The 17,173-nt window shown below is 47.0% G+C and overlaps 1 protein-coding gene across 2 annotated transcripts in view; it reads left to right on the top strand.

Annotated features, from left to right (window-relative positions):
• The window catches only part of LOC139229965 (protein Tob2-like), a 121,696-nt gene that overhangs the window by 52,439 nt on the left and 52,084 nt on the right, over nt 1-17,173 (top strand). For both annotated transcript variants that reach the window (XM_070861651.1, XM_070861652.1), the window contains one exon: nt 1,935-2,080. The gene's annotated coding sequence lies outside the window, so the exon portion shown is untranslated. The remainder of the gene's footprint in view (nt 1-1,934; nt 2,081-17,173) is intronic.

Raw genomic sequence — 17,173 nt, 5'->3', positions numbered from 1 at the left:
TGGCTAAGGAGAAGAAATATATACCAAATGGTAAAACTTAAAGTGGAGCAGGAGAGCAGAGATACACAAATCTTAAAAAAAGATAGACTTGCATTTCCACAGCACCTTTCACGACATCTCAAAGCATTTTTCATCCACTGAAGCACTTTTGAAGTGTAGTCACTGTTATAATGTAGGATACGCGGCAGCCAATTTGCGCACAGAAAGCTCCCGCAAACAGCAATGCGACAACGACCAGACAATCTGTTTTAGTGATGTTGGTGGCGGGATGAATATTGGCCAGGACACCAGGGATAACTCCCCTGCTCTTCTTCGAAATAGTGGGCGTGGGATCTTTTACATCCACCTGAGAGAGCAGGCGGGTTTAACGTCTGATCACACCCTCAGCACTGCACTGGGAGTGTCAGCCTAAATTTCTGTGCTTAAGTTCCTGGAGTGGCTTGTGACTCAGAGGCGAGGGTGCTACCCACTGAACCACAGCTGACACGTAGGCTATGCTTGTGTTCCCTGTAATTTTTTGGCCCTGCGTGGGCTTTTACATTCACAGACCGGTTCCGCGGGTTCCCTGAAGCAGTGCGCGGGCGCACCTTACAGGGAACAGTGTCTGCCACGTACTCGACATTACAACAGTGACCGCAATTCAAAAGTACTTCATTACTTTACTGTAGAGCGTTGTGCAACGCCCTGAGGTTGTGAAAGGTGCTATCGAAATGCAAAATCTTTCTTTCTGCTATGATCCAGTTCGAGTTGCATTGGCAACAGGTCAGGAAAGATTCTACAAATATGCACGCATGTCCACCGATATTACTTTACCTGATCTCATTCTTGAATCTTTTCCAATGTTGCATTGGGGTGTTTTGTTACCAACTGTGCCATTTGGGATCTTGTATCCTCTGCTTTTCCTGTGGGCAAACGTGCCCTGAAGCATCGACTGAAGTTCCGAGCTTGCTTGTGACAGTAAGTGAGATGGACTATCTGATCTCCTGCCAACTCCCCGTCCCTTGTTACCTGACATGGCTATTGCCTGCTTTCTTCAGGCCAACATCTTGCTTCATTCTGATTGGGCTCTCCATTCACCATTTAATATCAAAATATATTTAAACTATACTCCAAATGACCACAACAGTGCCAGCCGTGGCTCAGTGGACAGCACTTTCGCCTCTGAGTCAGAAGGTTGTGGGTTCAAGTCCCACTCCAGAGATTTAAGCACAAAAATCTAGGCTTACACTCCCAGTGCAATGCTGAGGGAGTGCCGCACTGCCGAATGAGCTGTCTTTTGGATGAGATGTTAAACCGAGGCCCCGTCTGCTCTCTCAGGTAGATATAAAAGAACCCATGGCATTATTTCGAAGAAGAGCAGGGGAGTTATCCCTGGTGTCCTGGGCCAATATTTATCCCTCAATCAACATAACAAGAACAGATTATCTGATCATTATCACATTGCTGTTTGTGGGAGCTTGCTGTGTGTAAATTAGCTGCCGCGTTTCCCACATTACAACAGTGACTACTCTTCAAAAAGTACTTAATTGGCTGTAAAGTGCTTTGGGTTGTCATGAAAGGCACTATATAAATCCAAGGGGCAGCACGGGCCAGCCCACACTGCGATATGTGAGGGCACTAGATCCGTGCAGCAGAGCAGGTCTCCGGTCGTCCTGGTTAACCCTTGCCACTGGACCAAGACCTAGCTCTGTCAAGCCCGTGTGGTGGCTGGTGTGCAACGGTCACCACACATTAAACAAATCCACTCACAGGCATCTTCCACCCTCTCAATTGGAGTTCAGGGCTGGAACATCGGGTCCTTCATTGAAACATCTGTGAACTCTCGTGGAAGCAAGTCATCCTCGTTCGAGGGACCACCTATGATGATGTTAAATCCAAGTCTTTCTTCCTTTTCTTTACACTCACTAATCACCATCTATTTCTTCTTCCTTCAGCCTGTTGCTGCACCCGGGATACCACACAACTGATGTATTATGCTGCTGTGATGTCAGACTATTTCAGCTTGATACTGTCTCCAAGATACGACACGTTTCATACGATATGGTGCTGCGGTACCTTAATGGAAGAGGGACACTGAAAGGTGAGAGGAATTATTGCTGACAAGCTATAGCCAGTAATTAGAGAACTAAACCTGATCGGAAACAGGGACATATCTAGACTGGTAAAATCTGACACACGTAATAATATTGTGGTTTTCAAACTGGGCTTCTTAGATCTTAAGAGTCCACAAGGGCACCAGATTTCCGTGCTTCTGACATCAGATTACCATATCTTTCTGTATTTGTTGTCCTATTAGAGCGTTGTTTCTGTGCTGCATACTTTATTTTTTTATTTTTATTTATTTATTTATATATTTTTTATTTATTTATTTATATATTAATATATAAAGGATAACACTTACTCCTTAGTCATCTGATGCTGTCTTTCAAAAGTTAGGACAGAGGTCCTTTAACCTAAGTAAGAAAGAACTTAAGAATTAGGAGCATACAGCCCCTCGAGCCTGCTCCGCCCCTCAATAAGATCATGGCTGACCTTCGACCTCAACACTTTCTCGTCCGATCCCCATATCCCTTGTTTTCCCGAGAGTCCAAAAATCTATCGAGCACAAAGGTCTCTTCATTTATAACAGATGCCCGTTTGGAATTCGATCAGCGGCAGTGATATTCCAGAGAAACATGGAAAGCTTACTGAAGTCGGTCCCCGCACACGGTGGTCTTCCAGGACGACATCTTGGTTACAGGTCGGGACACAAGCGAGCGTGGGGCTCAGGTTAAACTGCTCAAAGTGCGTTTTCCTGGCGCTTGAAGTGGAGTTCCTGGAGAGAAGAATCGCGGCGGATGGCATCAGGCCCACCGATTCGAAGACGGAGGCAATCGAGGACGCACCGAGGTCACAGAACGTGATGGAGCTGCGGTCGTTCCTAAGACTCCTTAACTATTTTGGTAACTTCTTACCGGGTCTCAGCACACTGTTAGAACCAATGCACCATTACTGCGTAAAGAAGACGAATGGGTTTGGGGCAAAAGCCAAGAAAATGCCTTTGTAAAAGCTAGAAAATTATTATGCTCAAACATATTGCTTGTGTTGTATAATCCATGTAAGCGTTTGGTACTAGCATGTGATGCGTCTTCGTATGGCGTCAGGTGTGTATTGCAACAAGCTAATGATTTTGGGAAATTGCAACCGGTTGCTTATGCATCCAGGAGTCTGTCTAAGGCTGAGAGAGCCTACAGCATAATTGAAAAAGAAGCATTAGCGTGTGTCTATGGGGTAAAGAAAATGCATCAATACCTGTTTGGGCTAAAATTTGAATTGGAAACTGACCATAAGCCACTGATATCCCTGTTTTCCGAGAGTAAGGGGATAAATACTAATGCATCGGCCCGCATCCAGAGCTGAGCGCTCAAGTTGTCCGCATACAACTACGCCATCCGCCACAGGCCAGGCACAGAAAACTGCACCGATGCTCTCAGTAGGCTGCCTTTGCCCACCACGGGGGTGGAAATGGCGCAGCCCGCAGATTTCGTCATGGTTATGGAAGCATTTGAGAGTGAGCAATCACCTGTCACAGCCCAACCGATTAGAACCTGGACGAGCCAGGACCCCTTACTGTCCCTAGTAAAAAACTGCGTGCTTCACGGGAGCTGGTCCAGTGTCCCAGTGGAAATGCAGGAAGAGATAAAGCCATTCCAGCGGCGCAAAGATGAAATGTCTATACAGGCAGACTGCCTTCTGTGGGGAAATCGGATAGTGGTCCCCAAGAAGGGCAGAGACACCTTCATCAGTGACCTCCACAGCACCCACCCAGGCATCGTAATGATGAAAGCGATAGCCAGATCCCACGTGTGATGGCCCGGTATCGATGCGGACTTAGAGTCCTGCGTGCACAGATGTAATACATGCTCGCAGTTAAGTAATGCACCCAGGGAGGTGCCACTAAGTTTATGGTCTTGGCCCTCCAAACTGTGGTCTAGAGTCCATGTCGACTATTCAGACCCATTCTTGGGTAAAATGTTCCTTGTGCATACTCCAAATGGATTGAATGTGAGATAATGTCGGCAAGCACGTCCGCTGCCACCACTGAAAGCCTGCGGGTCATGTTTGCCACGCACGATGTCCTTGTGAGCGACAACGGGCCATGTTTTACCAGTGCCGAGTTCAAAGAATTCATGACCCGCAACGGGATCAAACATGTCACATCTGCCCTGTTCAAACCAGCATCCAATGGTCAGGCAGTGAGAGCAGTGCAAACCATCAAGCAGGGCTTGAAGAGGGTAACTGAAGGCTCACTGTAGACTCGTCTATCCCGAGTCCTGCTTTGTTACCGCACGAGACCCCATTCACTCACTGGAATTCCACCTGCTGGACTGCTCACGAAAAGGGCACTTAAGACAAGGCTCTCATTAGTTCACCCTGATCTACATGAACAGGTAGAGAGCAGGCGGCTTCAACAAAGTACATATCATGATAGCGCAAATGTGTCATGCGAAATTGAAATCATTGATCCTGTATTTGTATTGAATTATGGACAAGGTCTCAAGTGGCTTCCCGGCACTGTCGTGGCCAAAGAGGGGAGCAAGTTGTTTTGGGTAAAACTTTCAAATGGACTCATTCACCGGAAACACTTGGACCAAATCAAACTCAGATTCACGGACTATCCTGAGCAACCCACTTTGGACCTGATCTTCTTTGACCCCCCAACATACACACCAGTGGAAACCGACACCGCGGTTGGCCACGAAGTAGAACCCAACATCCACAACAGCCCAGCAGGACTCACCACACCAGGCAGCCCAGCAAGGCCAGCTGCACAGCAGCCCAGCGAGGGCCCAGCAGAATGTTCACCAATACCAGCATCTGCACCGAGATGATCAACCAGGGAAAAAAGGGCCCCAGATCGTCTCACCTTGTAAATAGTTACACTGTTGACTTTGGGGGGGGTGGGGGAGTGTTGTTATATATGTAAACTTGTATTTACCTTGTACAGCTACCAGAGGGCTCATCCCCTGGAGTCCCAAGGGATCCCATAATCCCTTGGGAGCACAAGTACGTAAGGAGGCCTCACAGGCTGGAGAGGCACTCTGAAGACCTGCAATAAAAGACTACGGTCACACTTTACTTTGAGCTCACAGTATATCCAGTCAGACTCTTTCTTCATACACAACACGAATAGTCTTCAAAATCCTTTTTCATTTTAGAGTGGTGCTGCATAATCTTGGACCTGAAGGTATATCAATTTTATAGTGTAGGAACTAAAAGTGTTGGGGATTTGTTGTTTAAGACCTGCAGTATCCCCAGGTCATTTTTATGATGAACTACAGGAATATTCATTACCTTGAATTATAAAATATACTGTGCTGATCAACACTATGAATAAACATTTGGCTCTCGGTCTTGTGTCCTCCGATCAGCAAGATCTTTGCAGCTCAGCTCAGCAATTGGCAAATAATAAATCATACGATGGGTTAGATCTGAGAAGCTCCTCACCGATTCAGTTCCTGAACAGACTGCTACTGTGTGTGTCAGCTGTGGCTCAGTGGGTAGCACACTCACCTCTGAGTCAGAAGGTTGTGGGTTCCAAGTCCCACTTAAGGACATAAATCTAGGCTGGCACACTCCAGTGCAGTGCTGAGGGAATGCTTCTCTGTCGGAGGTGCTGCCTTTCGGATGAGACATTAAACCGAGGCCTTGTCTGCTCTCTCAGGTGGATGTAAAACATCACATGGCACTATTTTGAAGAGCAGGGGAATTATCCCCGGTGTCCTGGGCCAATATTTATCCCTCAATCAACATCACAAAAAAACAGATTATCTGGCCATTATCACATTGCTGTTTGTGGAGCTTGCTGTGCGCAAATTGGCTGCCACGTTTCCCACATTACAACAGTGACTACTCATCAAATGTCTCGAACATGAACTCTTCATTACCAACACCCTGTTCCGCCAGAGGGACAAATACAAGGCATCGTGGCAACACCCTCGCTCCAAGCACTGGCACCTGCTTGACGATGTCATCGTCTGAGCCAGGGATCGCAAGGATGTGCGCATCACCCGCGCCATGATGACTGCTGGACGGACCAGCGCCTAATCCGATCCATCATCAACATTAACATTGCCCCAAAGCAGAGGGTATAGCAGAAGCAGTTCCGCAAAAAAGTTAATGTCGGGGCGCTTAGAGACCCAGCTAAGAGAGCCCTATACAGCCAGCGCCTCACAGCCAATCTGGCGTGCCTTGATGACCCTGAGATGCTGAATTCCCATAGCACTTGGTCTGCCCTCCAGGCCTCTATAACCAGTGTCTGTGAAGAGACACTTGGTCACTCAACCAGAAAACACCAGGACTGGTTTAATGAAAATGATCAGGAAATCGAAGAACTAATAGATCGCAAGCGCAAAGCATTTTTGAGCCTCAAGCAACAGCCCAACTCGGGAGCAGCAAAACAACATTTCAGACGGCTCAAGGCTCAGGTCCAACAAAAAACTCGGGACCTAAAGAACAAGTGGTGGATGGGGAAAGCACATGAGATACAACAACTGGCCAACAGCCACGATATGAGATGATTCTTCACTGCAGTCAAGGCCACCTACGGTCCAAACTCCCAAGGCCCCACCCCACTCCTGGCCAAGAACGGGGAAACACTCATCAAGGACACCGAGGCGGTCAGAGCCCGATGGAAGGAGCACTTTGAAAATCTCCTCAATCAAGACTCTGCCTTTGACTCGAGTGTTCTCGATTCCATCCCGCAGCATGCGACCCGTCACCAACTCAGTGAAACTCCAACATTGCACGAGGTAGGAAAAGCCATAAAACAGCTTAAGAATAATAAGGCTACGGGTGCGGATGGAATCCCTGCTGAGGCGCTAAAATATGGCGGAGAGGCACTGTTGGCGCGGATAAATGACCTCATCTCTTTATCTGGAGGGAGGAGAGCATGCTGGGAGATCTAAGAGATGCAGTGATTGTGACCATTTTTAAAAAGGGGGACAAGTCCGACTGCGGCAACTACAGGGGAATCTCACTGCTTTCAGCCACTGGGAAAGTTGTTGCTCGAGTTCTCCTCAATCGTCTTCTCCCTATGGGAGGAGCGCCTCCCGGAATCACAATGTGGATCTCGTCCCCTACGGGGCACAACAGACATGATCTTTGCAGCGCGCCAGCTGCAGGAAAAATGCAGGGAGCAGTGCCAGCCCTTATACATGGCCTTTTTCGATCTTACAAATACCTTTGACACTGTCAACCGCGAGGGTTGATGGAGCGTCCTCCTCCGTTTCGGATGCCCCCAAACGTTTGTCGTCATCCTTCGCCTGCTTCACAATGACACGCAGACCGTGATCCTTACCAACGGATCCATCACAGACTCAATCCACGTCCGGACTGGGGTCAAACAGGGCTGTGCTATCGTTTCAACCCTCTTCTCAATCTTCCTCGCTGCCATGCTCCACCTCACAGTCAACAAGCTCCCCGCTGGAGTGGAATGAAACTACAGAACCAGTGGGAAGCTGTTTAACCTACGCCGCCTCCAGGCCAGGTCCAAGGTCACCCCAATCTCTGTCATTGAGCGGCAGTATGCGGACGACGCCTGCGTCTGTGCACAATCAGAGGCTGAACTCCAGGATATAGTCAATGTATTCACTGAGGCATATGAAAGCATGGGCCTTACGCTTAACATCCGTAAAACAAATGTCCTACACCAGCCTGTCCTCCAATCATCAAGATCCACGGCGCGGCCCTGGACAACGTGGACCATTTCTCATATCTCGGGAGCCTCTTATCAACAAAGGCAGACATTGATGCGGAGATTCAGCATTGCCTCCAGTGCGCCAGCGCAGCCTTTGGCTGCCTGCGGAAAAGAGTGTTTGAAGACCAGGCCCTCAAATCTACCACCAAACTCATGGTCTACAGGGCTGTAGTAATACCCGCTCTCCTGTATGGGTCTGAGGCATGGACAATGTACAGAAGGCACTTCAAGTCGCTGGCGATATATCACCAACGATGTCTCCGCAAGATCCTGCAAATCTCCTGGGAGGACAGGCGCACCAACATCAGTGTCCTCGGCCAGACTAACATCCCCAGTATTGAAGCACTGACCACACTCGATCAGCTTCGCTGGGCAGGCCACATAGTACGTATGCCAGATACGAGACTCCCGAAGCAAATTCTTTATGCGGAGCTCCTTCATGGTAAACGAGCCAAAGGAGGACAGCGGAAACGTTATAAGGACAGCCTCAAAGCCTCCCTGGTAAAGTGCGACATCACCACTGACACCTGGGAGACCCTGACCGCAGACCGCCCGAGGTGGAGAAAGTGCATCCGGGAGGGCGTTGAGCTCTTTGAGGCTCGATGCAAGGAGCATGAAGAGGCCAAGCACAGGCAGTGGAAGGAGCGCGCGGCAAATCAGCCCCACCCGTACCTTCCCTCGACGAATGTCTGTCCCACCTGTAACAGGGTCTGTGGCTCTCGTATCGGACTGTTCAGCCACCAAAGAATTCACTTTGGGAGTGGAAGCAAGTCTTCCTCAATTCCGAGGAACTGCATATGATGATGATGACTCTTCAAAAAGTACTTCATTGGCTGTAAAGCGCTTTGAGACATCTGGTGGATGTGAAAGATGCTATATAAATGCAACTCTTTCTTTCTTTCTCAACCAACATCACGAAAACAGATTATCTGCTCATTATCACATTGTGGGAGCTTGCTGTGTGCAAATTGGCTGCTGCATTTGCCACAGTGACTACACTTCAAAAAGTACCTCAGTGGCTGTAAAGCGCTTTGAGACATCTGATGATCGTGAAAGGCACTAGTCTTTCTTTCTTTTAAGTCATAAAAGATCAGAAAATAATTATGGATGAGGAAGGCCTTGTGGCTCATCTTAATGCATCCAACCAAAAGACTCCAGTGTCCTCTCTCCCTGCAACCCCCTTCCATTGCAGCATCCAATTGGTTTTTCAACAATTGCAAGGCTTCTTTTTCCCTCCAATACTCTTTCCAGGGTCCATTCCAAGTGTTTATCTCTCTTTTCATTTATTCATTCTTGGGATGTAGGCAAGACCAGCATTTATTGTCCATCCCTAGTTGCCTTAAGACGGTAGTGCTGGACCTTCTTCTTGAACCACTGGTAGTACTTTGAGACAACTGAGTGGCTTGCTCGGCCACATCAGAGGGAAGTTTGGAGTCAACCACGTTGGTGTGGGACTGGAGTCACGTACAGGCCAGACCAGGTAGGGACGGCAGGTTTCCTTCCCAGAAGTATATTAATGAATCGTTTGGTTTATTACGAAAATCCAACACCTTCATGGTCACCAATCTAAAAATAAGTCAAGTAGAGGAACTTAGTGGATTTAATCCAAGTAAACAAAAAAAATGGAGAAAATACTGGGACTTAAGATAGACTAATCTCCAGGATTTGATGGTTTCCACCCCAGGTTATTAAAAGGAATACCAGAGGAAATTGTAAATGCGTTAGCCATAATTGTCAAAGCTGTCTGTTTTCAGGAATCGTGCCTTTGGATTGGAAAGTTGCCGATGTCACTGCATTATTTAAGAAGTGGAGGAGGGATGAAATTACCAACCTCACTGGGCCCCTGGCCTGCTCCAGCCTGCTGACCAAAATAATTTTCCTCTGATTGGGCGTGTTAAGCCTCTCCAGCACGGTGGCCAGCCAATTAAAGGAAGCGTGTCTGATGACATAATTTGATGACGTGTCATCTGCTGGTTTCCTTAAAGGGACCATACGCAAATTAATTTTGACATTTGTGCTGTCAGTGTTCTACAGTATTGAGGTGCTGCAAACAATGACAATCACTACACCCAGGCTCTCCCATAACTCCCAGAAGCTTATGGAGGGAGACACAGCACGCAGGGAGGTTCTCTTCCATTCCAATGGGCGGAAGAGACCTCCTCAAGATACCAACGCAGTCTGGTTGCACAATGCATAGGAGGACACAAGCAGGGATGTCATCAGGAGGGCCAGGCTGCAGTGGCGCAAACCTTTCAATGATCTCAGTAGATCACGAAACGACAAATGGGAAGTCTTGTTTGACAAATTTGCTAGAATTCTTTGAGGATGTAACGAACAGGTTGGATCAAGGGGAACCAGTGGATGTGGTGTATCTGGATTTCCAGAAGGCATTTGACAAAGTTCACAGGGTTGAGGTAATATATTAGCATGGATAGAGGATTGGCTAACGAACAGAAAACAGAGAGTAGGGATAAATTGTTCATTCTTGGGTTGGCAATCAGTAACAGTGGGGTGCCACAGGGATCAGTGCTGGGACCCCAACTATTTACAATCTATATTAACAACTTGGAGGAAGGGACCGAGTGGAACGTAGCCAAGTTTGCTGACGATACAAAGATGGGAGGAAAAGCAATGTGTGAGGAGGACACAATAAATCTGCAAAAGGACATAGACAGGCTAAGTGAGTGGGTAGAAATTTGGCAGATGGAATAATATGTTGGAAAGTGTAAGATCATGCACTTTGGCAGAAAAAAATCAAAGAGCAAGTTATTATTTAAATGGAGAAAGATTGCAAAGTGACGCAATACAACAGGACCTGGGGGTACTTGTGCATGAAACACAAAAGGATAGTATGCAGATACAGCAAGTGATCAGGAAGGCCAATGGTATCTTGGCCTTTATTGCAAAGGGGATGGAGTATAAAAGCAGGGAAGTCTTGCTACAGCTCTATAAGTTATTGATGAGGCCACACCTGGAATACTGCCTGTAGTTTTGGTTTCCATATTTACGAAAGGATATACTTGCTTTGGATGCAGTTCAGAGAAGGTTCACTAGCTTGATTCCGGAGATGAGGGGGTTGACTTATGAGGAAAGGTTGAGTAGGATGGGCCTCTACTCATTGGAATTCAGAAGAATGAGAGGTAATCTTATCGAAACGTATAAGATTATGAGGGGGCTTGACAAGGTGGATGCAGAGAGGCTGTTTCCATTGATAGGGAAGACAAGAACTAGGGGGCATGATCTTAGAATAAGGGGCCGCCCATTTAAAACTGAGATGAGGAGAAATTTCTTCTCTCAGAGGGTTGTAAATCTGTGGAATTCACTGCCTCAGAGAGCTGTGGAAGCTGGGTCATTGAATAAATTTAAGACAGAAATAGACAGTTTCTTAACCGATAAGGGAGTAAAGGATTATGGGGAGCGGGCGGGGAAGTGGAGCTGAGTCCATGATCGGATCAGCCATGATCTTATTGAATGGCGGAGCAGGCTCGAGGGGTCATATGGCCTACTCCTGTTCCTATTTCTTATGTTCTTAGGGTCTTATGTACTGCAAAGCCACATTCAACCTCATCCTGCTGTGCCACTCATCACATCCCCAACACTCTGCCTTCCCTACGCTACTCCTGCACATCCTTACTCACATCAAATTACCTTACACCTCCATCTATCCCTTTCTTTATCTACATTATCACTTCCTCATCTGACTAGCCACCCTCAACCTACTGTAATCATACCAACTAACAAAATCCAAGAGTAGGCACTTATGTGTTTTAGCCAATGTTCATGTGAAGTTTATGTTGATGTGCTGTCAAATATTGAAATCTTTATTTTCAACACTTTGCATTTCTGGACAGATTTATGCAAACCTTTGGAAGTGGCTTAGTGAGTTGCAGTGAATAGTGAGACATATAGGTGGCCCCCGCAATGCTGATGAGTGTGAAAGCAGTGGCTTGGCCATTGTAGGGATGCTTTATGGTGTTGGTGTGGGATGGTGCCAACCTGGCGCATCATGTACAGCGTCAAGTGAAGTAAACCTGGCCATGGTGAGGCCATCCCTGGCCTCCCGGGCAGCAATGTGGTTGGTGTCCTGTGCAGCTTCAGTTGATTGCAAAGAAGGTTGGTGTTGGTGTTGCTGTTGGTGCTGCTGGTATGGCTGGTGCTGCTGGTGTTGGGGCTGATCGTGGTGGGATTCTGAGGACCAAGGTGAGATAGTTTCAAGGTCGCTGATGCTGATGTAATAGATGGCAGGTGAACTTGAGATGACAGGAGCGATCTGCCAATGGTGAGAGAGGTTGTTCCAATGACACTGGATAGAGAGATAGCTCCAAACACTTGAAACCTGCATAAAGCTTAACGTGCCTTCCAAAGCAACAGCTTCTGATTTTAGAAAGTGAATGGTTGTGAAATGGGTGCTTTTATCGCACATTTGCACCTGTCAAGTAATGAGATGATTCCATGGCCATTCAACTCCCGACCTGCTTACCTGACATGATCCCGAAGCAGCGTGGATCCCGTGGGCGAGCTGGTAAACTCTGAAGGCGAGTTGAAAATAGTTCTTAATCCTCTGTTAACAAGGTCATAATGACCTGAATTGCCTCCCCCGCCGCTAATAAGCTCGGATAAGCACAGCGCCGACAGAAATGACATTTGGGAAAGGCGTGTGGCAATGGGTTGACAGTGGGTTGCTGACTCGCTGTCAAAAAAAAATTCCCACCCGACCCGCCACCGATCGCGCCCGCTGACCCCCCGGCAAAACTCCCCCCATGGTAAATACAGACGCGCCAGTTTAACATCAATTGTGGTGAAGTTGCTGGAATCTATCATCAGGGATAGAGTGACTGAGTACTTGGACAAGTAGACACTGGTCAAAGAGAGCCAGCACGGATTTTTGAAGGTAGGTCATGCCTGACTAATCTCGTTGAATTTTTTGAAGAGGTCACTGGCATGGTGGATAGGGCAGTGTGATCTCTGGACTTCCAGAAGGCATTTGATAAAGTTCCACACAATAGATTGTTAGCAAATCTGTTGGAGGAAATCTTGTGACATGGGTGATAATTGTTTGGGAGGTAGGAAACAGAATAAGGATAAATGGATTGGTGGCATGTGGTGTTCCCCAGGGATCGGTACCGGAGCCTCCGCTTTTTACTGTATAACTTGGATGAAGTTTGAAGATGACACTATGTCCGGAGGCACAGTAAGTTGTGTGGACGGGAGCAGGAAATACAAAGGGACATAGTACATATAGACACATATATATATAAATATACATAAAAGTACATATAGACATACTCCATCCCTGCCTCAGCTCTTAGAAGCATAGAAACATAGAAAATAGGTGCAGGAGTAGGCCATTCGGCCCTTCGAGCCTGCCATTCAATAAGATCATGGCTGATCATTCACCTCAGTACCCCTTTCCTGCTTTCTCTGCATCCCCTTGATCCCTTGAGCCGTAAGGGCCATATCTAACTCCCTCTTGAACTGGCATCAACAACTCTCTGCGGTAGAGAATTCCACAGGTTAACAACTCTCTGAGTGAAGAAGTTTCTCCTCATCTCAGTCCTAAATGGTCTGCCCCTTATCCTAAGACTGTGTCCCCTAGTTCTGGACTTCCCCAACATCGGGAAAATTCTTCCCGCATCTAACCTGTCCCGTCCTGTCAGAATCTTATACGTTTCTATGAGATCCCCTCTCATCCTTCTAAACTCCAGTGTATAAAGGCCCAGTTGATCCAGTCTCTCCTCATATGTCAGTCCAGTCATCCCTGGAATCAGTCTGGTGAACCTTCGCTGCACTCCCTCAATAGCAAGAACGTCCTTCCTCAGATTAGGAGACCAAAACTGAACACAATATTCCAGGTGAGGCCTCACCAAGGCTCTGTACAATTGTAGTAAGACCTCCCTGCTCCTATACTCAAATCCCCTAGCTATGAAGGCCAACATGCTATTTGCCTTCTTCACATCCTGCTGTACCTGCATGCCAACTTTCAATGACTGATGAACCATGACACACAGGTCTCATTGCACCTCCCCTTTTCCTAATCTGCCGCCATTCAGATAATATTCTGCCTTCGTGTTTTTGCCACCAAAGTGGATAACCTCACATTTATCCACATTATACTGCATCTGCCATGCATTTGCCCACTCACCTAACCTGTCCAAATCACCCTGCAGCCTCTTAGCATCCTCCTCACAGCTCACACTGCCACCCAGTTTAGTGTCATCTGCAAACTTGGAGATATTACACTCAATTCCTTCATCCAAATCATTAATATATATTGTAAAGAGCTGAGGTCCCAGCACCGAGCCCTGCGGCACTCCACTAGTCACTGCCTCCCATTCCGAAAAGGACCCGCTTATCCCGACTCTGCTTCCTGTCTGCCAACCAATTCTCTATCCATGCCAGTACATTACCCCCAATACCATGTGCTTTGATTTTGCACACCAATCTCTTATGTGGGACCTTGTCAAAGGCCTTTTGAAAGATCAAATACACCACATCCACTGGTTCTCCCTTGTCCACTCTACTAGTTACATCCTCAAAAAATTCCAGAAGATTTGTAAGGCGTAATTTCTCTTTCATAAATCCATGCTGACTTGGACCGATCTCGTCACTGCTTTCCAAATGTGCTGCTATTTCATCCTTAATAATTGATTCCAACATTTTCCCCACTACTGGTGTCAGGCTAACCGGTCTATAATTATCCGTTTTCTCTCTCCCTCCTTGTTTAAAAAGTGGTGTTACATTAGCTACCCTCCAATCCATAGGAACTGATCCAGAGTTGATAGACTGTTGGAAAATGATCACCAATGCATCCACTATTTCTAGGGCCACTTCCTTAAGTACTCTGGGATGCAGACAATCAGGCCCCGGGAATTTATCAGCCTTCAATCCCATCAATTTCCCCAACACAATTTCCCGCCTAATAAGGATATCCTTCAGTTCCTCCTTCTCTCTAGACCCTCGGTCCCCTAGTACATCCGGAAGGTTATTTGTGTCTTCCTTCGTAAAGACAGAACCAAAGTATTTGTTCAATTAATCTGCCATTTCTTTGTTCCCCATTATAAATTCACCTGAGTCCAACTGCAAGGGATCTCCGTTTGTCTTCACTAATCTTTTTTTCTTCACATATCTATAGAAGCTTTTGCAGTCAGTTTTTATGTTCCCAGCAAGCTTCCTCTCATACTCTATTTTCCCCCTCCTAATTAAACCCTTTGTCCCCCTCTGCTGAATTCTAAATTTCTCCCAGTCCTCAGGTTTGCTGCTTTTTCTGGCCAATTTATATGCCTCTTCCTTGGATTTAACACTATCCTTAATTTCCCTTATTAGCCATAGTTGAGCCACCTTCCCCGTTTTATTTTTACTCCAGACAGGGATGTACAATTGTTGAAGTTCATCCATGTGATCTATAAATGTTTGCCATTACCTATCCACCGTCAACCCTTTAAGTATCATTTGCCAGTCTATTCTAGCCAATTCACGCCTCATGCCGTCGAAGTTACCTTTCCTTAAGTTCAGGACCCTAGTCTCTGAATTAACTGTGTCACTCTCCATCTTAATAAAGAATTCTACCATATTATGGTCACTCTTCCCCAAGGGGCCTCGCACAACAAGATTGCTAATCAGTCCCTTCTTATTACACATCACGCAGTCTAGGATGGCCAGCTCCCTAGTTGGTTCCTCGACATGTTGGTCAAGGAAACCATCCCTAATACACTCCAGGAAATCCTCCTCCACCGCATTGCTACCAGTTTGGTTAGCCCAATCTATATGTAAATTAAAGTCGCCCATGATAACTGCTGTACCTTTATTGCACACATCCCTTATTTCTTGTTTGATGCTGTCCCCAACCTCACTACGACTGTTTAGTGGTCTGTACACAACTCCCACCAGCGTTTTCTGCCCTTTGGTATTCCGTAGCTCTACCCATACCGATTCCACATCATCCAAGCCAATGTCCTTCCTTATTATTGTGTTAATTTCCTCCTTAACCAGCAATGCCACCCCGCCTCCTTTTCCTTTCTGTCTATCCTTCCTAAATGTTGAATACCCCTGGATGTTGAATTCCCAGCCTTGGTCACCCTGGAGCCATGTCTCTGTGATGCCAATTACATCATATCCATTAACTGCTATCTGCGCAGTTAATTTGTCCACTTTATTCCAAATACTCCTCGCATTGAGGCACAGAGCCTTCAGGCTTGTCTTTTTAACACACTTAGCCCCTTTAGAGTTTTGCTGTAATGTGGCCCTTTTTGTTTTTTGCCTTGGGTTTCTCTGCCCTCCACTTTTATGAGTCTCCTTTCTATCTTTTGCCTCTGTCTCCCTTTTATTTCCCTCTGCCTCCCTGCATAGGTTCCTATCCCCTTGCCATATTAGTTTAACTCCTCCCCAACAGCACTAGCAAACACTCCCCCCAGGACATTGGTTCCTGTCCTGCCCAGGTGCAAACCGTCTGGTTTGTACTGGTCCCACCTCCCCCAGAACCGGTTCCAATGCCCAGGAATTTGAATCCGTCCCTTCTGCACAACTCCTCAAGCCACGTATTCATCTGAGTGATACGTCCTTACTACACAGTATAAATGCACACGAGGCCCATGCTTGAGAGAAGGTCAGTCTGTGATCTGTCCTTTATTCCTTAGCACTCAAGTGATGAAGGTGGGTGGAGCTTCCCCTTTTATACCTGAAGGTCCAGGTTAGGAGTGTCTCCCACCTAGTGGTCAGTGTTCTCACGGTGTACAACTTAGGTCAGTTTATACATGGGTTACAATGCTGGTTGAATACATGACATCACCTCCCCCCCCAAAGTCTTATTGGGATCACAGGTTGAGTCTCTCTGGTGGTTTACGTTCCCTTGTAGAGCGCCTGAGTTGGGGCTCCAGTTGTTGGGCGCTGGCCTGAGTGTCTGCTGTTTGCAGTGCCTCAGGCCTGTCCGGACTGCCCACAGTGACTGGGCTCTCCTCCCTTTGGTTCCGGTGTTCGGTCACCTGTGGTGGATTGACCTCTATATCGTGTTCTTCCTCTGCTTCTTCTATGGAGTTGCTGAATCTCCTTTTTGTTTGATCCACATGTTTGCGGCAGATTTGTCCATTGGTAAGTTTAACTACCAGAATCCTATTTCCCTCTTTGGCAACCACAGTGCCTGCGAGCCATTTGGGCCCTGCAGCGTAGTTGTGGACAAAAACAGGATCATTTACATCGATACATCGCGCTCTCGCATTCCTGTCATGGTAGTGATATTGTGACTGGCGCCTGCTCTCGACAATTTCTTTCATGGTGGGGTGTATAAGGGATAATCGGGTTTTGAGCGCCCTTTTCATTAGTAGCTCTGCGGGTGGAACCCCTGTGAGCGAGTGTGGTCGGGATCTATAGGCCAACAGGAGGCGTGATAAGCGGGTTTGTAGGGAACCCCCTTGGAATCTGAGCATCCCCTGTTTGATTATC

The sequence above is a fragment of the Pristiophorus japonicus genome, chromosome 19, assembly GCF_044704955.1.
Source record: "Pristiophorus japonicus isolate sPriJap1 chromosome 19, sPriJap1.hap1, whole genome shotgun sequence".
Classification (NCBI taxonomy): Eukaryota; Metazoa; Chordata; class Chondrichthyes; family Pristiophoridae; genus Pristiophorus; species Pristiophorus japonicus.
Note: the sequence above shows the minus strand (reverse complement) of the source record. Positions and strands in the feature narration are given on the sequence as shown.